This window comes from Canis lupus, chromosome 1 (genome assembly GCF_003254725.2).
Source record: "Canis lupus dingo isolate Sandy chromosome 1, ASM325472v2, whole genome shotgun sequence".
Lineage (NCBI taxonomy): Eukaryota > Metazoa > Chordata > Mammalia > Carnivora > Canidae > Canis > Canis lupus.
In genome coordinates, this window is record NC_064243.1 from 86,037,250 (window position 1) to 86,062,140 (window position 24,891).

Here is a 24,891-nt window from a genome sequence, read left to right on the forward strand (position 1 = left end):
AATAAACAAGTATAGAGTTGCCTGGCTGGCTCAGTCAATAGAGCATGTGACTCTTGATATCGAAGTTGTGAGTTCAAGCCCCACTTTGAAATAGAGCTTACTTAAAAATGAATGAAGCCAATTAAAATAAACAAACAAACAAATATAATGTTACTTACCTACAGTTTTTCTAATATTTGCAAAAATCACTTTTATAAAAATATTAATACTATATTCTGAAATATTTATAGTTTATCAATCAGATAAATATGTTTGCACCAATAATACTTTAATACTGATTATTTACTCTGCATATAGGCAGAAAAGTATTTCTATAATTGCAATGGGGGAAGAAGATTCTAAGAAAGATGATTTTATTTCTTTTTTTTCTTTTAAGATTTTATTTATTCATTCATGAGAGACACAGAGAGACACAGGCAGAGGGAGAAGCAGGCTACCTGTGGGAAGCCTGATACTGGACTCTATCCCAAAACCCCAGGATCATGCCCTGAGCCAAAGGCATATGCTCAACCACTGAGCCACCCAGATGCCCCAGATTATTTTATTTCTGTTTTAAGATTTTGGCTTTTCTGGAAGGAAGACCTCAATTTAATGTGTATGCTAAAAAGAAACTAAGCTCAGAATAAAAACTGAGCTCAAAGCAGTGTACTGTAATGGACAAAGGAGGTCAAGGTGGATGGATTTGGGTTCTGGACCCAGCTCTGTGACCAGTGGAAGAACTTTGGAGAATCCAGTCCCTCTCTCGGTCTCAGCCTTCTGATCTGTAAAATGTGGGATTTCAACTTGTTGATCTCTACCAGGTCAAAGAGTTTGTTGATTTTATTTGTGATTTTGGGAATGTGATTGGGCCAGATATTGTCAAATTTGGCTGATGTCAAATCGAACAAAAGCAAGCATCATTTCACAAAGCATCTCTTAGAAGAAGTACTCTTTCTCTCCTGTTCTTTCCCTTCTTTTTTTGGCAGTATGCTATTCCCATCACTTCTTATGTGCCGGACATAAAAATATAGTCTGTCTTCTTCTTTCACTTTCCAAGGGATATCTTTGGTTGAGAGCGGAAATGGAAAAGATGTACCAATGAGGAAAGCTGAGTATTCTACAGAAGCAGGCACGAGGAACCACCCAGGCAAAGACAAGAATGAGGAGAATTGAGAAGAAAGGCTGGAATGGTAAGTGTTTGCTAAGGAAGATGTTTATGATGATTTGCTCTGTGTCATGCAATGAAATTCCATCTTCTGCTGCCTTTTCAAGAGACCCAAAGGTAGTAAGATCTGTGTAACTCTTCATGGCTCTTTGGAGCAGGATTTGTCTTCCTTATAGACATGCCAGTGTGATGTACCTGGACATGACATGGTCCTGCTGTTTCCAGGTTCAATATAAGAGCTAGAGAGAGCTACTTTAACTGTAGGCATCACTCATAATGTTATTTAAAAACAGAAAAACAGACCCTGTATTATGTATCAGCTACCTCCTGTATATTTTCTTTAATATTTTGAACAATTCATCAATATAGATGTTTTCCCCCTTATAAAATTCTGCCTTTGGAAAGCTGGACATTTTTATCTTTTTTTAAAAATATATTTTTAAAGATTTATTATTTATTCATGAGAGACACACACAGAGAGAGGCAGAGACATAGGCAGTGGGAGAAGCAGGCTCCATGCAGGGAGCCCGACATGGGACTTGATCCCAGGACTCCAGGATAATGCCCCAGGCCGAAGGCAGCTGCTCAACCGCTGAGCCACCCAGGTGTTCCTGGACATTTTTATCTTGAGACATTCCAGGTCTGCTTTTAGAAGAGTCTCAAGTATTGAATCAAATATGCACAACTTTTAAAATTTCTCCAAGAACATTAGCCATTGCTCTCTGTTGTCTGCTAGATATTAAATTCAGTTAGCTTGAATTATTTTAACATTACATTTTAAAATATTAATATAAATATTAAAAATAAATATTAAGGGACGCCTGGGTGGCTCAGTGGTTGAGCATCTGCCTTCGGCTCAGGGCATGATCCCGGGATCCTGGATCGAGTCCCACGTCAGGCTCCCTGTGGGGAGCCTGCTTCTCCCTCTGCCTATGTCTCTGCCTCTCTCTCTATGTGTCTCTCATGAATAAATAAATAAATCTTTAAAAAAATAAATATTAATATAATAAATATTAGTTTATTTTTTTTTAGTGATCTCTATACCCAGTGTGACACTTGAACTCATGAACCTGAGATCAAGTCAGATGTTTACCACTGAGCAGACCAGACACCCCTGGAGTAAAATCCTTAAACATACTATGCATAAAAAGTATGAATCTATTCTTTCAAACAAAATATTTATATATAGAACTTGGTTCCTCCTCTTACTGTGTACAAAGTTACTCAGAAATTGGTATAGCTGAGAATGAAAAGGTTTTCTGACTCCCAGGCTTGCTCTGATTTTTTAAAAAAGATTTTATTTATTTATTCATCAGAGACACAGAGAGAGAGAGACAGAGAGACAGAGAGACAAAGAGATAGAGAGACACAGGCAGAGGGAGAAGCAGGCTCCATGCAGGGAGCCTGACATGGGACGATCCCGGGTCTCCAGGATCACCCCCTGGGCTGAAGGTGGCGCTAAACTGCTGAGCCACCTAGGTGCCCCTTGTTCTGATTTTTGTTGCAGTGGACTGTCTCAAACACAGAGGCCTCTCCTCAGTTTTTTTTTTCCCCTCAATTCTGAATTCCTTGTCCACATTGCCAGCAACCTCTAACAACAATCATTCAATCATTATTACACTGTGTGTTCCCATCTGAATCAAGGCTGAACTCAGGCTTTGCTCTGGGCTGAGATGACTAGGCACATCATAAACAAGTTTGAAGTTAGGGGTGTCTGGGTGGCTCAGTTGGTTAAGCCTCCCAGTTTTGGCTCAGGTCATGATTTCAGATTGTGAGATCCAGCCCTGGTCAGTTTATTTTATTTTTTAAAAATATTTTTAATTTATTTATTCATGAGAAACACAGAGAGAGAAAGGAGAGAGAGGGAGAGAGAGAGAGAGAGAGGCAGAGACACAGGCAGAGGGAGAAGCAGGCTCCTTGCAGGGAGCCCGAGGAGGGACTCAATTCCGGGTCTCCAGGATCACACCCTGGGCTGAAGGCAGGCACCATATCGCTGAGCCACCCAGGCAGCCCAGCCCTGGTCAGTTTAGCACTGGGCTTAAGTTTCTTTTTCTCTCCCTCTGCTGACCCCCTATCCTCCTATATCTTTCTTAAAAAAAAAAAAAAAAAAAAAAAAGCTGGAAGTTGCACAGAAGTGCTGCAGCAACCTATCCCCAGGCTCTGATCTTTCTACCCACACTGGCTAGTTTTGTTTCTTCTGAAAAAAAAACCAAGAACAAGAGGCAGATGTATGGGCTCCCTGCATGGAGCTTGCTTCTCCCTCTGCCTGTGTCTCTGCCTCTCTCTGTGTGTGTCTCTCACGAATAAATAATGAAATCTTAAAAAAAAAAAAAAGATGCAGATGTACTTAAAAAGCCTTTGGCTCTCTCTCTGCCCAGTGTGCCCATAGTGCCCTCTCGTGGCAGAGTGGAGCATTTCTGAAAAGGCAATGGAGAATCTGACTATAGCACAACTGATGGGAAATTCTACATACTCATCCATGTTAGATGTCTTCATGTGTTCAAAAGAGAGGTCTCCATTCTTGTGATATTCTGTTAGTTGAAAACTGTTGAAAACTATTAGGTTTTATCTAAGATACTAAAGAAGTATATTGGTGCACCTGACAGACCGGCTAATTCTTCTGATGCTGGGATAGCAAGAGAGCCTCGACTTTTTCAGAGAGAAAAGTCACCTCTTCTATTGCCCATTATTAAATACTCAACTGTGTTGACTTTGTTCCTCCTCCTTGGTAAGAGTTTTGAAGGATCACTTAGACAACCAGCTTCTGAACTTCCAATTATTAAAGGAGTAACTTGGATAATAGGACCATTTTAGATACAATTATTGCAGAGTTGGGGAACATTACTGGTAAGAAAGGATTCTTGAGACATTGTATGCTAGGAGTAGCAGGGGGATAGAAAGAGCTAGGGGTGGGAGGGTGGGGGCAGAAAGAGCTACACTTCCACTGTATGGAGCTGGTGGTTATCCACTTAGTGCTCCAGGGCGAGGGGACGTTCAGGGAGTACTAGACCATAAATGTCTTCTTCGAATTTGTACTCGTAAAACTACTTTTGCAAGATTTCTCTGGTGCTTATCATTCAGTTGAATATTAACTATGTGTGAGAAACACAAGCAATCATGAGACCCTTTCAGAATTTTGCAATCAGCCGTATTTGATCCTCATGGGAAATATGCAGGCTATCAGTCAGCCTCCTGGGCTAAAGGTGAACATTTTCCTGCTGCCATCTCTCATCATAATGACCAAGCTCCTCTGCGTACAAAAAAAAAAAAAAAAAATTCAATGCCACTTTCTATTTTAAGAATGAAACCACTATATTCTTTTTTTTTTTTTTTTTTTTTTTTAGCCATGATGATTTTCGAGCTCCGTTGTGGTGATATAGACATGTATAATTAGCATAGTAGCCAAAAATGATGAGTCACTTGACAGTGAACCAGATGTGGAGAGGTAATCTGTATGTCTTTGTTAACAGAGAGTGCATCAAAATAACCATACTCACTTTGTATTTTCCTTTCATAGTGTCAATGCCAACAGAGGGCTGAAATTATCCCGCATCCAACCACCAAAGACTACCGTGTTTTGGGACATAAAGAATCTGGCACTAGCAGTCCGACATCACAGTGCGGTACCAATTGCCTCCACCTTATTTTTGTTTCCCATATATATTACAAAACACTTCCTTTAATAAAAAGGGCTCTCTTCGTCTATGCAAAATATTCTAATTCAAGGACCTAACCGCCACACATAGTACATGGCCTAGAATACAAGTTCAGTTTCAAACACTTGAAAGTGGGGCATGGGGGCCTCCTTTTCTCTCTAAGAGCACCCCTGCCAACCTTGCTACACCACTATATTGAATTTCCTCAAAGCAAACGAAAACAAAAGCCTTTTATATTGCCATGTATTTTTAAACCAGTGGCTTCTTTCGCATAGTTCCACTTATTACGTAACTAAGGAGAAAAAAGACTATTCATACGGAGAGGAAAATTCTTTGAAAATGTTGCAAACTTTGTAAAATACAGCATATTATGAAAAAAATAATTTTCAATGAAAAAAACAATTTAAAAAACTGATTAAATGTTAATGTAGGCACCCCAATAATTTTAGAATATTCTACACAAAATCTATGTATTAGGTTTCAGTGAAGTGAAAACTATCCTGCAGAGATGGAAATATACCTTGATGTTTTGTTCATGTTCTTTACAAAGGATTGGCATCTCTGAAGACAGAACAGATAGAAAAAGGAAGTCCGTTTTATTAATTTTTTTATTTTTATGTTTTGAAGTCTGTGTTTTAAAAAATGATCTTAGGCAACCATGACCTTCACATTTGTCGAAATTTGACTTGCTCTGCTGTTATTAATGGGCTCAGGCAAATTTACTTCCTTATAACATTTATGTATGTCACATGATAGAATAAATATTCAAAGACAAAATCAATCATAAATAAAAATAACCCATAATACTTATTATGAGGAAACTGAGGCATGGCCTATCAAACCTTTTAATAGGCTAACAAATCAAACTGAAAATATTTAGCAACTTTACTCATATTTGCTAACAGCATCTTTCTGAGATAATTCCAAGTGGCTTACAGACCATACCATTATTCCTATAGATAAGAAAGTCTGAAGGGACCTGCACTACTTCAAATCTCTATTTTATTCATTCATTCATTCATTCATTCATTCACGAGACACACACACACACACACACACACAGAGAGGCAGAGACACAGGCAGAGGGAGAAGCAGGCTCCTTGCAGGGAGCCTGACATGGGACTCAATCCCAGGTCGTCAGGATCACACCCGGGGCTGAAGGTGGCGCTAAACCGCTGAGCCACCAGGGCTGCCCTATTTTAGTTTTTTAATAAATAAATGACCAGGCTTGTCATTTTAAACATTGGGTGAACTTTTAATTTTACAGTTTTAATTTTGTTTTAAGTGTAGTGTTTCCTATTGAGAAATTTATGAAAGAAAGCAATTAATAGTTTTTAAAAATATTATGTTGAAACTAGTACTTTTCTAGAGTTTTTTTTTTTTTTGAGGTTTTATTTATTTATTCATGAGACATAGAGAGAGAGGCAGAGACATAGGCAGAGGGAGAAGTAGGTTCCTTGCAGGGAGCCTGATGTGGGACTTGATTCTGGAATCATGCCCTGAGCTGAAGGCAGATGTTCAACTGTTGAGCTACCCAGGCATCCCTTGTTTTGTTTTTTTAAGTAAACTCTATACCCAACATGGGGTGACAACTCATGAACCCAAAATTAAGAGTCATGTGCTCTACTGAATGAGCCAGCCAGGTGTCCCCTTTTCCCGAGTTTTTATTTGGGGTGTTCATTAAATTGCTGGATTATTGGGGAGTGTCACCTTCTGGTTCAGTTCATTCAGCTCATTCTTGGAGGCAGGAAACACTTTTCTCTGAAAAGTTTGCATAAAGCCTTACTCCTAGGCAGTCTTTAGGTGGTACCATAATATTGTTATGATGTGGCATTTTATAACACATTTCTACAATTGCTAATCCATATGACTCTTAGATTTTGTTTTGTTTTGTTTTTAAGTCCTCTCTACACTCAACGTGGGGCTCAAATTTATAATCCTGAGATCTCCACCAGCTAGGCCAACCAGCCATCCCTCCATTTGAATCCTAAAGTAGTGAGAACAGATGCTGTTGTCTTGTTTTCCAAGGCTCCAGAGGTAAAGGAACATATCCAAAGACACAGAACTATAAATGGTAGAAGTAAACTTTGAACTCCAAATCTTTGTGACTACAAATTTTGAGCTTTTTTTTTTTAAACTTAGGGTAAAATGTTCTAGATCCTTATGGGGGAGGGGCTTTATTATTATTATTATTATTATTGAGGTATAATTGGTATATAACATAAATTCAGGTGTATAGCCTAATGATTTGAAATATGTATAAATTGTGAAATTCTCATCACAATAAAAACTAGATCCTTTTTTTTTAAAGACTTTATTTATTTATTCATGAGAGACGCAGAAGAGAGAGAGAGGCAGAGACACAGGCAGACTCCATGCAAGAAGCCTGACGTTGGCCTCGATCCCTGGTCTTCAGAATCACACCCTGGGCTGAAGGCAGCACTAAACCGTTGAGCCATCAGAGCTGCCCAAACTAGATCCTTTAATAAGCAAACTCTTACTGCTACCAGCACTCCCAATTCCTCACGAAACACTACTACTACTGGGCCCAAGTGGGGTTACAAGGAAATGTAGGAAAGATAAGCCAGTCTAAGCTCATGATGCTTACTGGCATCTTGGCAGCTGGCTACGTACTGTTATAGCTTTACCTTGAAGGAGTAAACTTTTTTTTTTTTTATTCGAGAGAGACAGAGAGAGAGAGGCAGAAACACAGGCAGAGGGAGAAGCAGGCTCCATGTGGGGAGCCTGACGTGGGACTCGATCCCGGGTCTCCAGGATCACGCCCTGGGGGACTCGATCCCGGGTCTCCAGGATCACGCCCTGGGCCTAAGGTGGCACTAAACCGCTGAGCCACCCGGGCTGCCCTTGAAGGAGTAAACTTTAGTAAAGTTTTAATATATTAGGATAATCTGTTGCACAATTCCCTCCCATCATCCCATCACCTTAGGCACCCACATGCCAAATAAGCAGAAGTTTATCAGGAAAGATTACAAAAGGGACACCTGGGTGGCTCAGTGGTTGAGCATCTGCCTTTGGCCCAGGGCATGATCCCAGGATGCTGGATCGAGTCCCACATCGGGCTCCTTGTGGGGAGCTTGCTTCTCCATCTACCTATGTCTCTTCCTCTCTCTCTCTGTGTCTCTTATGAACGAATAAATAAAATCTTTAGAAAAAAAAAGAAAGATTACAAAAAAGTGCTAGCGAATGCAGCCGCATTCCTAGCTCCAAAGTTATCTCCAGGTCGCAGCTGGTTCTCACTTTCCTGCCGTCTGGCATCTTCTGACGTTCAGCTCTTGCTCATGAGCACAGGAAAAGTCCCAGATGGATCCCAACACTCAACATTTGGCACCAAATGTCCCATTTGGATCTTTCCATGACTTTCCCAATATCCAGCCCCCACAGAGAAGAATAATGCTAGCATTGCATAAATGCTACTGGGGAAAAAATAAGAGACAGAGAAGGAGGAGGGGAAAATAGAGAGAGAAAGAAAAAGTCTGTTCTAATAGATTGCGTTGATTTCAAAAAAGATTGTGGGTGATCACTTAATGGCACTTGTGGTTAGAGTGATAGTAATTAAACAAATTAAATTGAGTATGTTTTTAATGCCAGCCAGTGTGCCAAGAACTTTACATGCATTATGTCATTAAATCCTTATAGTCATTTCATGAGATATATTCTTGTCCCCATTTTACAGATGAGTAAACTGAGATTCAGAAAGTCATAGTAGCTTGCTCAAGCTCACTTCATTTGCAAATTATGGGGCTGAAATTTTTACCAAGACTCAGAGTGGCATTTGGGTCATAAAAGCATTGTTTAGGAGACAAAGAAAGGACATATGGGTTAGGGGGAGAGTGAAGTAATCACTGACTTCCTTCCTTAAGTCTTACCCTGATTCATTTATATAAAGCTGCTATGATTTGATAGGAAACGTGCAGCTGAGATGAAGCATGAATGGCCCCTCATTTTCTTAGGATTGGCAGTTGATAAAAGTATTTGTTGTGCTGATATATAAATGATGCCCTATAGGAGGATCCTTTTCTGCTTTGCAAATCAAATGCAAGAAGCTTGCAGAGCAAACATCATGGTATAGACACTACAAAGTAGTTTCTCTGCGCTGCAGAAATGGATAAGAATAGATTGATTCATTATTATTTTTAGACAACGTATTTATGTTTTTGTATTTGTGCTTTATTACAGTGAAGAGGGCAGATAAACCCTTTTCATGGGCGGCCTTATTTTTGTGTTAAAAGGCTCACAAATACACATGTTATTTCTTCATTAATTTCTACCAGTGTTATTGGCTATATTCTCTATGTTGTACTTTTCATCTCCATGACTTGTTTATTTTATAACTGGAATTTTATTCCTATTAATTCCTTTTATCTATGTTGCCCGTGCCCTTACCCACCTCCGTTCCAGCAACAGCCAATTTTTTACTCTGAATTTGAGTCTGTGTTTCTAATGTTTGTCCCATTCACTTACTTTTTTAAAAAAGATTTTTATTCATTTATTTGAGAGAGAGAGATTGCGAGCAGCAGGGAGAGGTAGAGGGAGCAGACTCCCCACTGAGCAGGGAGCCCAATGCATGACTCCATCCTAGGACTCTGAGGTCATGACCTGAGCCAAAGGCAGACACTTAACCAACTAGGCCACCGAGGCATCCCTTTTAGGTTTTATTTTTAAGTAAGTCTCTACACTGAAGGTAGGGCTCAAACCTACAATCCCGAGGTCCAGAGTCATATACTCTACTGACTGGGCCAGCCAGGTACCCTGATCTAATGTATTTCAAAATAGTTCCTTTTTCCCTCCTCCTGCCAAGGGAGAAAGTGGTAGAGCTCCAGGACGTACAGCAGAAGGATGGGGTCCTGCTGATAACTGAGTTCCCTGGAGTTTGTATCTCTTGGACTCGTCTACACTGAGCCTCCAGTAATTCATCAGTGAGAGTTCAGGTTTCCCTGCCCTGACACTGGTTCCCCTGGCAGTATTTGCTTTGGTGAGTTCTCTGTATCTACCTGTCAGTCTCTCCAATTTGGGGGGAGGGGGACAGTGGTTTGCCCAGGGACTTCCCTTTTCTAAGGAATCTAAAAAGAAATGTTGATATTTTAGTTTGTTCAGCTTTTTACTTTTTGTTACGATGGAGTGACAACTTCTAAGCTTCTTAGATGCAATACTGGAAAGCAGAAGTCCTCTTACATCTTTTAGAAATGAGAAATATTGAGACTAAAACCTCTTCCTTTTCTTCCTTCTGTCTGTAGGCTGATAGCAGCTATAATTATCAGTGAAAGGATTTATTCATAGAGGAATCTGTATGCATGTAAGATAATCTCAGTGTGAAATATATTTCATGTACATTAGATGCTATGATTTGATATACAACAACATAGTAGTAAAACCACACACACAGCTTCTGGAGGCAGATATACTGTGGTTCAGATACTGGCTTTGCCATATATGACATGTATGGTTTAAAGCAAGATAGCCTATTTGAGTTTCAGTTTTACATCTTTTAAAAATGGATAATATATATGAATATAAAAATATAAGTATTTTATTTATTTTTTAAGATTTTATTTATTATTCATCAGAGATACAGACAAAGAGAGGCAGAGACACAGGCAGAGAGAGAAGCAGGCTCCATGCAGGGAGCCCGATGGTGGGACTTGATCCTAGGAGACCAGGACCATGCCCTGGGCCAAAGGCAGGCGCTAGACTGCTGAGCCACCCAGGGATCCCCCATGTAAAATATATTTTAAGAGGGATAATCGGGATAATCGTGCCTGTATGCAGAAAATCAGCTACAAGACATAGCATAGACAGGCACAGCGGTCCTGAGATTGCCACTCTTTGAAAGGCCTGCTTGCAAGGTTGGCCCTTGATTGGCAGTTTGGATTTGGCAAGAAATGGTTTATGCCAAACACCTGAGTTCTTTCTGGGAGTCTGGAATTTGAGACATGCTAAGTACAGAGTGCCTGTATGAGCAGGCCCCCATAAAAATCTTGGGCACTGAGTCTTCCAATGAGCTTTCTCTGGTAGATAACATCTTGCATGCATTGTCAGAGCTCATTTCTAGAGGAATTAAACATATCCTGCATGACTATACTAGGAGGAGACTCTTGAAAGCTCAGGGCTTCCTTTACACTTCACCCTATGCAACCTCTCCCAATGCCAATTTTTCTTTGTATCTACTTACTGTTATAACTCAACACCATGAGTGTGATAATATGCTGAGTCTCATGTGTTTTCCTAGCAAATCATTAAGACCAGGATTGGCCTCTTAAACCCCTCACATAACCTTACTTTACTAGATTTTTCTGGAAAATTAAATATGATTATACTTAGCATAAGATTATAGTAGTTAGGGATCCCTGGGTGGCTCAGCGGTTTAGTGCCTGCCTTCGGCCCAGGGCGTGATCCTGGAGTCCTGGGATCGAGTCCCACGTCGGGCTCCCTGCATGGGGCCTGCTTCTCCCTCTGCCTGTGTCTCTCTCTCAATCTGTCTCCCATGAATAAATAAATAAAATCTTTAAAAATAAATAAATAAAGGACATGAGACAGGAAAACAGTACCAGCTAAGCTTGAACTTTTCTGAACATTTTCCAGAGTGGATTCCCCTAAAATAATCACAAGTACAAAGCTTTTATTTATAGTAGAAAATTGGGTCACTTAGGACACTGTATTATTGTTGGGACCCTTCTGCTAGACTTGAGGCAGTAAAAACTTTATGAATTCCAGCCAGATAGCTATCTTTTCTGAGTGTGTGGTGGGAGGAAATGAAGCATTGCCCTATTCTCAGCCTTTGAGAAAATAATTTGCCCTAGCCACTTCCTCTGCTTAAAAAAAATGTAATGTATTAATATCTGACAAGAACCCATGTGAGATCAAGACATGAGGACAACAGGATGTACTTTTTTGTTTTTAAGGTAGAATTCTCATGCCTGACTAATCAACTAGAAAGTTTGATATTTGCATGCCTTAAGAAGAAAGATCCTAGATGGTTTGGGGTTGTATTCTCTACCTTTTATTTACCCAAGCTGGGTTCCTACATGTAAATTGAAGTATTTCTGCTGGGTCCTCCAGGTTTTAACCACCTTCATTGTCATGTTTATAAAAAACAGACAAAAACTTGAAGGCAAAGATACTTTTTTGGTTTCTGCTGCAGCAATGATGTGCAGGCCTGCTAGGTTTGGGTGGGATCTTGTGCAGGAAAGTACTCTGTGTCAGGCCCAGGGTGAGGTATGAGCAGCCCTGTCAGTCAGGCCATATGATCTTGCACACTGCATGGTGTTGGAGCTGTGATTGGTAAGGAAGGATTTTATGGCAAGTCCCAGTGGGGGATCACAATTTAGAGCCTTGGGAAGTGAGAACACAGCCATGCTATCTGCAGTAGAGAATCACATGTCTTTGAAAAAATGATTCCTGTCATGCTGTAAAGCTCTGGTCAAGATAGAAGGCCTGTCAATTGGTCACCAAGCGATCATGCAGTAAAATTTCTCATCACGAACTGGGGCAGATCAACCAAGTCCTAAATAAGGGGGTCCTAGCAACAATCCATCATAAACTGAAGGTGCTACATTTAGAATTGAGAATATCAGGAACAGAGGGTACAAGTAAGTTGCATGAGCAGGATCCCAGACAACCCCATGGTCCCTAACCACTATTGCCCCAGTGCCCCTCTTCAGCACGTACTCAGGACTGTATGGGCATTCTGCATGACCAGCCAAAGAATAAAAAGCAGTCAAGTTTGTTTTGCAGATGGGTGTAGCCTGCATAGGAGGGCAAGCTAAAAATGGATCATATCTTTTCTACAGACCTCTCAGCAACCTTAAAAGATAATGGCAAGGGGAAATCCTCCCAGTGGATAGAACTTTAAGTAGTGTACTTTGTGTGGAAGAGATGTACACTAGGGTTAGAATATATAGGAACTCATGGACAGTGGCAGATGGCCTGGCCAGTTGACTAGCGGTCTGGAAGGAAAGGAGGTTGGAAGGTTGCAGACTAGGAAGTCTGGCGTAGAAGTATATGAATAGAAATACAGGTGTGGGCATGAAACGTGTCAAATGTTAACATGTCTCAGAGAGTAGCAGCAGAAGAGGCATGAAACAACCAAGTAGACACAATGACCTGGTCAGTTGACTGACAGCTAGTCCTATCATTCATCATTTCAGTGCCAGCATGATAGACACATGAATCAAGTGGCCATGGTAGTGGGACAGGAGATTATGCAGGGAATAAGCATTATTGATTCACACTTACCAAGACTGCCACTGATGAATGTCCAGCTGCCAGCAACTGACCCTGGGAGAGAAGTTGACATATTGGGTCCATTTTTTTTTTTTTTAAGATTTTATTTATTTTCTCATGAGAGACACACAGAGAGAGGCAGAGATATAGGCAGAGGGAGAAGCAGGCTCCCTGCGGGGAGCCCTATGAGAGACTTCATCCCAGGACACTGGGGTCATGACCTGAGCCGAAGGCAGCTGCTCAACTGACCCTGCTGGATCCATTTTATCTTGGAAGGGCCAGTAGTTTCTTCTCAAGAATAGACACATATTCTGAGCCTGGGTTTGCCTTTCTCTACATTCTGAGCCTCAGCCAGAACCATTCTGTAAGGGTTTATAAAGTGTTTAAGGACAGCCCCAGTGGCGCAGCGGTTTAGTGCTGCCTGTAGCCCCAGGCCTGATCCTGGAGACCCTGGATCGAGTCCCATGTCGGGCTCTCTGCATAGAGCCTGCTTCTCCCTCTGCCTGAGTCTCTGCCTCTCTCTCTCTCTCTCTGTGTCTCTATGAATAAATAAATAAATAATCTTTTAAAAAAAAGTGTTTAATACACTGGTCTGGGGACACCTGGGTGGCTCAGTGGTTGAGCATCTGCCTTCAGCTCAGGGAGTGATCCTGGATTTCTGAGATCTAGTCCCACATCAGGCTCCCTGCATGGAGCCTGCTTCTCCCTCTGCCTATGTCTCTGCCTCTCTCTCTCTCTCTCTGTGTCTTTCATGAATAAATAAACTCTTAAAAAACAAAACAAAACCAGACTGTTCTGGTATCCCACGTAACGTATCAGACCAGGCAGGGACTCAGACTCACTCTACAGCATAGGAAATGTGGGAGTGGGCCTGCAATCATGGTCCTATCACACTCCGTTCCACCAGAAACTGCCATGCTGAGGGAGTGTCGGAGCAGCCTGTGGAAGGCATAATTTGAGGACCAGCTCAGAGGCAGTACTTGGAGAGGTTAGCCTGTGTTGGGGTTCTCCACTGGGACTTGCTGTAAAGACTGCACTGTGTCTCTGACACCAGAGGGCCTGATGACAGGGTTGCTAGCACCATAGCTTGGACTTCATGCAGACCTATTTCCTGCTCTGGGACTCCCTCAAGGCTGACAGCCTTTTGTGTCACCCAGTATATGGGTCAAAGCCTTATCTCTAGTTGTATAACGTGTTGTCTTTGGAACTCAAAGAGGCCCAGAAGGCACCATGCTTCCTTCTTCACAGTAGAAGATACAAGATAAAATATTCCTTCAGCTATAGATATAGCAAGCCTCTCACCCTCTGGAGGACATGTGTCCTACCAAGTCCTCTGATGTTATCTGGTCCAATCAACACAGTGTTACCAGTGTCATTGATTAATGGGATGTTCTGTGGGCTCTCAAGATGATCTAGATCTCTTTGACCTATACTATGACAGAAGGAAAGAGTTAATATAACACTGAGGGAAAACTGTAAACGTATATTGTTGTCTATTATGTGTGAACTCAAACTGTTTCTGGTCCTCTTTTCTGATTGGGATAGACAAGAACACATCTGCAAAATCAAAATTGACTTCTATTGTCCCAGTCTTTGAAATTGTTTATAATAATTTACATAGAAAAATTTTCAGAGTGCTTAAGAACCGTGATTGTTCTTTGGGGTATTTACATATGGCCTATATAATGTATGCGCAGGTGGTATACACAAGAGCACAAGTTTCATTGCTGGAATATGGCTTTCTAGGGAAAGTGCACATTTGGCCAGAGAGGGCAATGCTGTCTAGAAATCCAAGGGCTTAGACCCCTGGTAACCACATCCAAAGCTGAAGTAGAATGTGAACAGGAATATTTACAAAAATGCTGTAAAAATGATCGAGTACACAAGCTTGATCTATGGAAAGATATCTTTAAATTTTTTTAATTTAAATTCAATTTAGTTAACATATACCGTATTATTAGTTCCAAGGATAGAATTTAATGATTCACCAGTTCATATAATCTCCAGTGCTCATTACATCTAGTGCCCTCCATAATGCCCATCATCTAATTACCTCATCCCCTCACCATCTCCCCTCAGTTTCCTAGAGTTCAGCATCTCTTGTGGTTTGCCTCCCTCTCAATTTTCATCTTCTTTTATTTTTCCTTCCCTTCCCCTGTGTTCATCTGTTTTGTTTCTTAAGTTCCAGATATGAGTGAAATCATATGGTATTTGTCATTCTCTGAATGACTTAACTTTGCTTAACATAATATTCTCCAGTTCTATCCACATCGTTGTAAATGGCAAGATTTCATTCTTTTTGATGGCTGTGGAAAGCTATCTTGACACTCTTCCAGACTGGAGGAAGAAAGAGACTTCAACTGTTATCTCAATTACCTTTCCAAAGTGGGGTATTATTGGTTTAGACCTCCAGGGTTGAGACTTGTCTCAGAAGTCTAGCTAGATTATCATCTGTTCTTGCAACTGATTTTGCTGGGTACCAGTGTCCAACAGAAACACTGTGTCTAGGAATGTCTGTTGGCAGATTCTTGCAGTCTATGTGCCTGAGGTCATACTAATCCCTGTCTAAGATACTGTATCTGGCCTGGAAGCTGTGATAAAGCCATTACTTGGTTGAGTTTGCAGTAGTCTATAATCATCCTACTAGATTCATTCTACAGGTACCAGATTGGTGACTTAATGGAAATATGATGGAGACCACAATCCCTAAATCCTTTAGATGCTAGGATGCAATATTTCTTGTTGCTTCACAAGGAGGTATGGGCCACACCTGCAACCTCACACACCACAAAGCCATTTTCAGATACCCACGGGGCGTGCTGCGATTCAAATCAAATCTGACGCTATCTACCTGGAAACAGTGTCATATTCCACAGGTTAAAGGCTCAGTCCTACAAGACTGCCCCCTACTTCCCCACATCAGATACCAATCACAAGGGCAGCCCCAGTGGTGCAGCGGTTTGGCGCAGCCTGGGGTGTGATCCTGGAGACCCAGGATCGAGTCGCACATCAGGGCTCCCTGCGTGGAGCCTGCTTCTCCCTCTGTCTGTGTCTCTGCCCCTCTGCCTCTGTCTCTGTGTCTATGAATAAATAAATAAAATCTTAAAAAAAAAAAAAGAAGTTTAGCTTTAAAAAAAAAAGGATACCAATCACAAGGCAGTTTGTCATCTAGGCTTCAGACTGGCCATCTATGGATTGATTGGACGTTCCCAAGACCCTCAACAGTAGGTTTGATTAATTTGCTAGAGGAGCTCACAAAACTCAAAGAAACATTTTACTTACTAGATTCCTGGTTTATTATAAAAGAATATAACTCAGGAGCTTCCAGATGTAAGGGATGCCTAAGGCAAGGTATGGGGGCAAAGGAGGATGTGGACCTTCCATGCTCTCTCTAGAGCAAGCCACTCTCCCCAAATTTCTGTGTGTTCACCAACCTGGAAGCTCTCGGAACCCTGTCCTTTTGGGTTTTCATGGAGGCTTCATTACATAGGAATGATTGATTAAATTACTGACCATTGGCGATTGATTCAACTTCCAGCCCCCTCCTTTCCCAGAGATCAGGGGGATGGGACTGAATGTTCCAACTCTTTAGTCATATGGTTGGTTCTCCATGTAACCAGCCCCCATCCTTAGGTTCGGCCTTAAAGACACCTTATTAACACAACCAAATACACTGTTGTCACTTTTTTAAAAAAAACATTTTATTTATTTATTCATATACACACACACAGAGAGAGGCAGAGACACAGGCAGAGGGAGAAGCAGGCTCCATGCAGGGAGCCCGATGTGGGAGTCGATCCTGTGGCCCCAGGATCACACCCCAGGCTGCAGGTGGCGCCAAACTGCTGCGCCACCAGGGCTGCCCCACTGTTGTCACTCTTATCACTTAGGAAATTCCAAAGGTTTTAGAAGCTCTGTGCCGGAAATGGAGACAAAGACCAAATCTATGTATATTCATTATAAGTCACAGTATCACAGCTAGTATTAGGTGGGTGATTACTGTCTCATTTCCAGGGCCTGCATACTGATAGAATGAACTGGTCTGAAAGATTGAGTTTGATCCAATAATCTTTTTTTTAAGATTTTATTTATTTATTAGAGAGAGAGAGAGAGAGAAAGAGCACAAGTGGGCAGAGGGAGAGGGAGAAGCAGACTCCCTCTCCCTGGGACTGGATCCCAGGGCCCTGAGATCATGAACTTGAGCTAAAGGCAGACTCTTAATTGACTGATTGAGCCACCCAGCTGCCCCTGATCCAGTAATCTTTATATCTATGTTCTCTTCCCCGAGACCATCAAAAATCACCAGTACCATGCAGAAAGGGAAATAGAAACATTCTCTTGTCTCTGCTTTCACACTCACCCCCCTACTCCCTTCCACACAGCAGCTAGAGTGAGCTGTCATAAAATTTAAGTCAGATTGTGATACTGCCCTTCTGAAAAGCCTCCTTCTGGTGGCTTCCCATGAGTCTTAGAAGACAAAGTCCCTCCTGTGGCCTCTAAACCCTCACATGGCATCCCTCCTGGACTTTGCTCCACTATCTCCCCTATTCACCTCCCTCCTACCGCAGCGGCCTCCTATCTGCTTCTAACACATGGAGCACATTCTCTCTCCAGGGCTTTTGCATTTCCTGTTCTGTTTTCCTGGAAAAATCTTTCCCCAGATGCTTGCATGGCTTGTTCCTTCACTCTATTCTGGCATCTGTTCAAGTGTCTTTTTCTCAGCCAAACCTCCCCTAACTCTCCTCTGTCCTAAAACCTTCCCATTGCTCTTTTTGTCTTTCCTTTACTGCATTTTTCTTTCTGGCACTTACGACCCTGTGACATTATATCCTATAATTGTTTGTTTACGTGTTTATTGTCTTCATCCCCCCTCGACAAAAAAGCATGTTCCGCATGGCAGCTACTTTGTCTGTTTTGTTCCTTGTTATGTCTCCATTCATGGAAGAAGGCCTGGCATACAGTGGAAACTCAATATAGATTTGTTGAATAAAAAAAAAAATCGTTGAATAAATAAATGCATGCTCAGTTGTCTTTCTTTCTTTTTCTTTGTGAGAAATCATGGATTCTGGTCCTTAATTCACTGCTGGGGACTGTGGTGAATTACTTGTTCTAAAAGGCATTGTTTTAACTCAAAATATTAACCAGAAAAATACACTAACTTCAGTCCCCTTCTTTCCTAATTTTAAGTGCCTGTTTGCTTCAGCTACATTCAAGGTAGCAAGATCCCCTATGTCAAATAGGAATACAAGGGCTTGACCCCTAAAGCTTTTATGGCCAGTTCTGCCTGTCATTGCCAGGTCTAGTCGTCCCTTGCTACAGGTTAGCTCAGCCAAGGAGTAGCCAAGCTTGGGAGTTCTTAACATGGACTTGGTGAGACTTAACAAAATTAATGGATGGGATTCTAGGGAGTCAAGATTCTCCTGAAATAGAGCCAGAATTGAGTATACCTTTTTCTAGACTTTGCAGGGGCCCCACACCTCCTTCAGAGGGTAAGAATTCCTAAAATAGTGGTGGTTATCTCTTCACCATGCTTTCATCCACTCTTTGTTGCCAATATAGGGTGATTTATTGGGCAGAGATTGGAGAAGTAGCAGAGGCCTGAACTTCTCCCTTCTCTTTCTTAGGAGGGTGTGATAACTTAAACAAAGTACAGTCACTGTGGAAGTTGCCTGTAAATATGGAAGGATGAAAACCTAGAATCAGTCTACCTGTCCAACTCTCTTCCCAGCTGCTTCTAGTTCTTTATGGAATGGTATGCCATGAACATTCACACATATTGAAGTCTGTTCGTCTGTCCATCCATCTTTCTATCCATCCATCCATTTATCCATCCATCCATCTACCTATCTGTCCATCTGTATATCCATCCATCCATCCATCCACCTATCTGTCCATCCTTATATCTATCTGTCCATCCATCCATCCATCCATCCATCCATATCTCTACCCACCCCAAAATTTTTCCACAGCATGTCAATCTCAAATGAGTGAGACATACTCTGTTTTCTTTTCAGATTTTAACTCTGGTTAAAATAATAATTCCATTTTCAAATACACTGTTGGTATGGCTTTCTTCCCTGTTATCTTTAGTGCATTTCTGAACCTGGATATTACAAATAATGTCTCTAGCCAGTAACAATTCCAAAGCATTCTTCCACATGCTTTTGGAGGTGGTTAATATTCACTGATAAAAGTGAAAATGAAAAGAAATTTGCTTCTTCTTTTTTTTTTAAAGATTTTATTTATTTATTCATGAGAGACACACAGAGAGAGGCAGAGACATAGGCAGAGGGAGAAGCAGGCTCCATGCAGGGAGCCTAATGTGGGACCCGACCCCCAGACTCCAGGATTACGCCCTGGGCCGAAGGCAGGCGCTCAACCGCTGAGCCACCCAGGGATCCCGAAATTTGCTTCTTCTTGCAATGAAAATCACTGTATTCTTCCTGTTTAATGAGGTAATCATTGATACAAAAGTCATGCTTTATTAAAGATAGAATAGTCAATTGAAATCAATTCTCGTCTTGCATGGAGGCCATCTATCACTAGTGATATTTCAGTATATTAATTTTCAGATTTTTTCTGTTTCCACACCAGCTATATGCATTTACTTACTATAGATGATATTTTAGAGTTTGCTATGCCATTTCATATATGATGGGCATGTTTCAATAAATACATTTGCATAATTATTTAATGGCTATAGAGAATCTAATATGTTGACAAAGCAATTTTTTTAAGACTTTATTTATTTATTCATGACAGACACACACACACACAGAGGCAGAGACACAGGCAGAGGGAGAAGCAGGCTCCAGGCCGGGAGCCTGACATGGGACTCGATCCTGGGTCTCCAGGATCACACCCCTGGCTGAAGGCGGCGCTAAACCGCTGGGCCACTGGGGCTGCCTGACAATATTTAAAAGAATTTTTCATAATAAAAAACTTTTTATTTATTTATTTTTTAAAGTAGGCTCCTTGCCCAATACGGAGCTTGAACTCATGACCCTGAGATCAGGCGTTGCATCATTTACTGAGCCAGCCAGGCAATCACTCCCTGCCCCTGGCAAATTTAAAAAATAACTTCTGAAGAATTTGCCTAATGAAAAAGACCCCTTCCATTGATGGACATTGAGGTCATTTCCTTTGCCCCCATTATTATAAACAGTATTGGGGAAAAATCCTTGTACAAACATCTGTGTGCATTTCTCAGTGTTTCTGTAGGGTATAGACTGGGTTTTGGTTTTTTTTTTTTTTTTTTTTTTTGGTAAAATATCAGTTGATTGGGGAATCTTTGATGTTACTTCTATCTGAGAATCCACATTCTGGAAGATATCTTCAGTTGTAATTTGATTTTATTACTTTTGTATAAGTAAGAAAATACAATACTTTTGTATTGACCCCTAAAGCTTTTATGGCCAGTTCTGCCAGTTACACATCCCAGATTTAAAAAAATGTATGTTATTTTTTAAGGCTTTTGTTTGTTGTTGTTTCTTGTTTTGTTTTAAAGTAGGCTCCATGGCCAACGTGGCGCTTGAAGTTATGACCCTGAGATCAAGAGTCTCATGCTCCACCAACTGAGCTAGCCAGGCACCCCATGTGTTATTTTTTTAAGTAAAAAAGAAAAAAAAAGTAATAATAATAATAAAATTAAAAGAAACCCAAACTTTTAGAGATCACCAGAGGTTCCCTTAATAGTATGTTTTATTGCTAATTATTATAGTCATCAGTTAATCTTTTCACCTAGCTTAAACCTGATTTAAAAAAAAAAAAACCTGATAGTGTCATGTAGGTTTATTTAACTAACTTATTCACCGTTGAAGCCTCTCTGAATCTTCTCTGGGAGAATAATATATTTTTTAAAGATTTTATTTATTTATTCATGAGAGACACACACAGAGAATGAGAGAGAGAGAGAGAGAGAGAGAGAGGCAGAGACCCAGGCAGAGGGAGAAGCAGGCTCCATGAAGGGAACCTGATGTGAAGGCGGCGCTAAACCCCTAAGCCACCCAGGCTGCCCGAGAATAATATTCTTTATATATACTTTCAAAGTTTAACAGTTCAATTTTTCTCTTCTTCTGTAAATATAATTCTACCTCTTGAAGAAGATAGAGGTTGAATTGGTAAAATCCTTGGAATTACAATGAAAGAGCGTTATTAGGTTTTCTGCCTAAATTAAGGGAAATTATGCACAACAACTGGACTATACACTTCATTGTTCAAGTGTGAAGGACAGAGAAAGGCTAACGTGCTGTTCCAGACTAAGAGCAAATGCAATGCATGATCATAAGCTTGATCCTGAATTCTAGATTGGGGTGAGATGCTGTGAAGGATGTTGGTGGGCCAATGGGCAAAGTTTGAGTGCAGACTGTATATGCTAAACATTCCTGAATTTGATAATTGTGTTGTTTTGTAAAAAGTCCCCATTCCCATAAAATCCACACTGAAGTATTTAGGTTTAGGTAAAAGGGAATGACCTCTGCCGTTTCTTTTCAAATAGTCCAGAAAAAATGCATATAACTGTGTTAGATAGAAAGAAAAAGAGGTGAGCAAACATGGCAAAGTGTTAGCAATTGATGAATCCAGGTGAAGTGTCCACAGGAGTCCTCATTCTGTTCTTGCAACTCCTGGAAGTTTGAAATGGTTTCAAAACCAAAAGCAGAAAGAAAAGAAAAGAAAAAAAGAAAACAACAACAACAACAAAAATCACAGCACCCTTCAGAGCACCATTTTATTTTCTTTTATGAAGAATTAAAAAAAAGAATTTTTTACATTCTATGCACTGGCTCGCATTTGTAATCTGCAGGGTGAGATCAAAGACAATTATAGCTTTAAAACTGCAATCAGATGTAAGATGAGGCCTCTTTCGCATTTATGTTTCACACCAAATTTTCCTTCTTTTTTTCTTTAAAGTTTATTTATTTATTCAAGTAATCTCTACCCCTGATGTGGGGCTTGAACTTATGACCTTGAGATCAAGAGTCACTTGCTCCTCTAACTGAGCCAGCCAGGCACCACACCCATCAAATTTTCTATACACTAAAAAGGAGTCAAAGAAAATGTCAAAATACAAAAAAATATTTAAAAGACAAAGACACTTGTAAAAGGAAGAATGAGTCACTGTCTTTCTCAGCAGTTTTATTAATTAATTTTTTTCTCAGCAGTTTTTAAAAACTTATTATGAAACTTTAAACCTCAAGAAAAATAGAATAAATATGTATATGTATATCTATAACCTAGAGTTAACAACTGTCAGTATATTGTCACATATGCTTCATTATTATTTTTTGCTAATATATTTCATTTACTATTTATGTATTTATTTGTGTGCTAACATTTTTAAAAGATATCATGGGGAAGCTCTAAAAACAAGAACATTTTTTTTTTTTTTTTTAAGATTTTATTTACTTATTCATGAAAGACAGAGAGAGAGAGGCAGAGACATAGGCAGAGGGAGAAGCAGGCTCCCTGTGGGGAGCCGGATCTGAGACTCCAACCCAGGACCCTGGGATCAGGACCTGAGCCAAAGGAAGGTGGGCACTCAACCACTGAGCCTTCCAGGTGCCCCAAGAACATTTTTCTTTACAACTACAATACCAGGGATCCCTGGGTGGCACAGCGGTTTAGCGCCTGCCTTTGGCCCAGGGCACCATCCTGGAGACCCGGGATTGAATCCCACGTTGGGCTCTCGGTGCATGGAGCCTTCTTCTCCCTCTGCCTGTGTCTCTGCCTCTCTCTCTGTGTGTGTGTGTGACTATCATAAATAAATAAAAAATTAAAAACAAAAAACAAAAACAAAAAACCAACTACAATAGCATCATCATCCCTGCCAAGATTAACAATAATTCCTTAGTGTTACCTAGTTCCTACTCTATATTCAAAATTTTCCATTTGATCCCTAATGTGCCTTTCAATGATTCATTCAAATCAAGATCCAATCAAGGATCACAGATTGTACTTAGTGTGTATTTAAAGTCTCTTTTCATCTAGAACTGTCTTCTTCCTTGCTGTGGGCTATAACTTTTTCCCTCTTGTGACCAGCAAATATAATGAGGGGGGGGGGGGCGGGCAGAGATGATGAATACGGAGTTTGAATAATGCCGAGTCTTTATATACTATGGGCTATGGGCCATATTTTGTATGGGCTAATCATACAAAGTATTTAATTTAAGAACCAGGGATATGTTTATCTCTTCCAGACGAAGTGAATACGTTTTGGGCACTGTTACGGTTACGGTTGTTGGACCTCACTCTTCACATCTGTATAATGGGGATGATAGCCCTTGTCCTGTCTATTCCACAGGTGTGTTAGGGGGCTCAAACCAGACGCTGTTTGTGAAAACATTCTATTCACTAGTATGCACAGGTAAGTCAGCATGGCTTTATTACTTTTTCCAGCAGAGTGAGTTAGCACAAGCCATTAAATGTAAATGGGGGGAAGCCTAGGTGGCTCGGGGTGTCACCCCCAAGGTCGGGGGGCGGGGGATCGAGTCCGCATGGAGATCCCTGCAGGGAGCCTGCTTCTCCCTCTGCCTATGTTTCCGCCTCTCTGTGTGTGTGCGTGTCTTTCATGAATAATAAAGAAAATCTTAAAAAAAAAATCCTAAATGCGGTTAGAGGCAGAGGGGAACAAAGGAAGAAAAGTTCTGATCCATTAATTCTTTGTTTCCCCTTTGCCGTCAAAGTCCACACCCCGGTCCTAAATCTACAGCAATAACCCTGAAAACCAGAGTCTGGAGTTGTGAGGTGCTCCCCGCCCCCGCCGCGAGCAGCCGGCGCCTCCCCGGAGCAGGTGCGGGGCGAGGGCCCCCGCGCCCCGGCCCCGGCCCCCGCGCGCTTCCCGCCCTCCGCGCGCCGGGCCCCCGCTCCGCGCCGCGTGTTCCTCCCAGGGGCGGCCCGGGCGCGGGCGAGCGGCGGCGGAGCGGCCGTGCCGTCGCTCGGGTGACCCCTAGGGGCTGGCTTCGGGACCCGCCGCGGCCGCTGGGCCCTGCCGGGTCCCGCGGGGCGTCCCCTCCCGGCTTTCACGCCCGCGGCCGTGATGGGCCCGTGATGGGCCGTGATGGGGCCGTGATGGGGCCGTGATGGGCCCGTGATGGGCCCGTGATGGGCCGTGATGGGCCGTGGGGTCCGGCGCTGGGAGCGACCGCAGGGCCGCGGACCCCAGGTCACAGCATCGCCGTACGCGCAGGCAGCGAAGCGGCTGAGAGCGAGACCCCGGGGTGACCTGGCACCTGGCAGCGGGAGACTCCCGCCCCCACCGCGGCTACGGCGGCCCCGCGCTCACAGGCTGCGGAGGACCCGCGCGGCCGCGCACACCCCGGCCGTCCCCGCAGCTGCCGAGCAGCCTCAGCGCCGCTGTTGACACCGGAGGCCGGAGCTCCCCGGCTCGCGACACGGGCCATCCTCGCGTCGGGTCTGTTTCGGCATCGTACGCAGCTCCATGTATATATAAATAAATAAACTAATTGATTACTTGATTGATTGATTAATTAGAGAGAGAGAGAATGAGCAGGGGCAGAGGAGAGGGAGAAGCCGGCTCCCACCGAGCAGGGAGCCCCGAGCGAGGCTCCGTCCCAGGACCCTGCGATCGCGACCTGAGCCAAAGGCGGTCCCCCAACGATCTGAGCCTCCCAGGCGGCCCAGCAGCTCCTTGTACTGTACGGGTGCGTGTGTGTGTGTGTGTGTGTGTGTGTGTGTGTGTGTGGGTGCGCGCGCCAACATGCACTGCGGCCTGTGGGAGATGCTTTGCATATAGTGTGCTCTCTCCGTGCGTAATTACTGATCTGCAGCCTTGTTGATGTACACGTGACAAAACTGAAGCCTGGAGGACTTGGGAAGTTGCCTCGAGTCCCA

At 42.1% G+C, this 24,891-nt stretch overlaps 1 long non-coding RNA gene across 1 annotated transcript; it reads left to right on the forward strand.

The window, feature by feature from the left end:
- Positions 1-268: 268 nt before the first annotated feature.
- LOC112644727 (uncharacterized) lies at positions 269-23,821 on the forward strand. The gene is made up of 3 exons (XR_003126691.3): positions 269-1,169; positions 4,662-4,767; positions 23,342-23,821. It is a non-coding gene; the product is annotated as an uncharacterized LOC112644727 (long non-coding RNA).
- Positions 23,822-24,891: the final 1,070 nt, after the last annotated feature.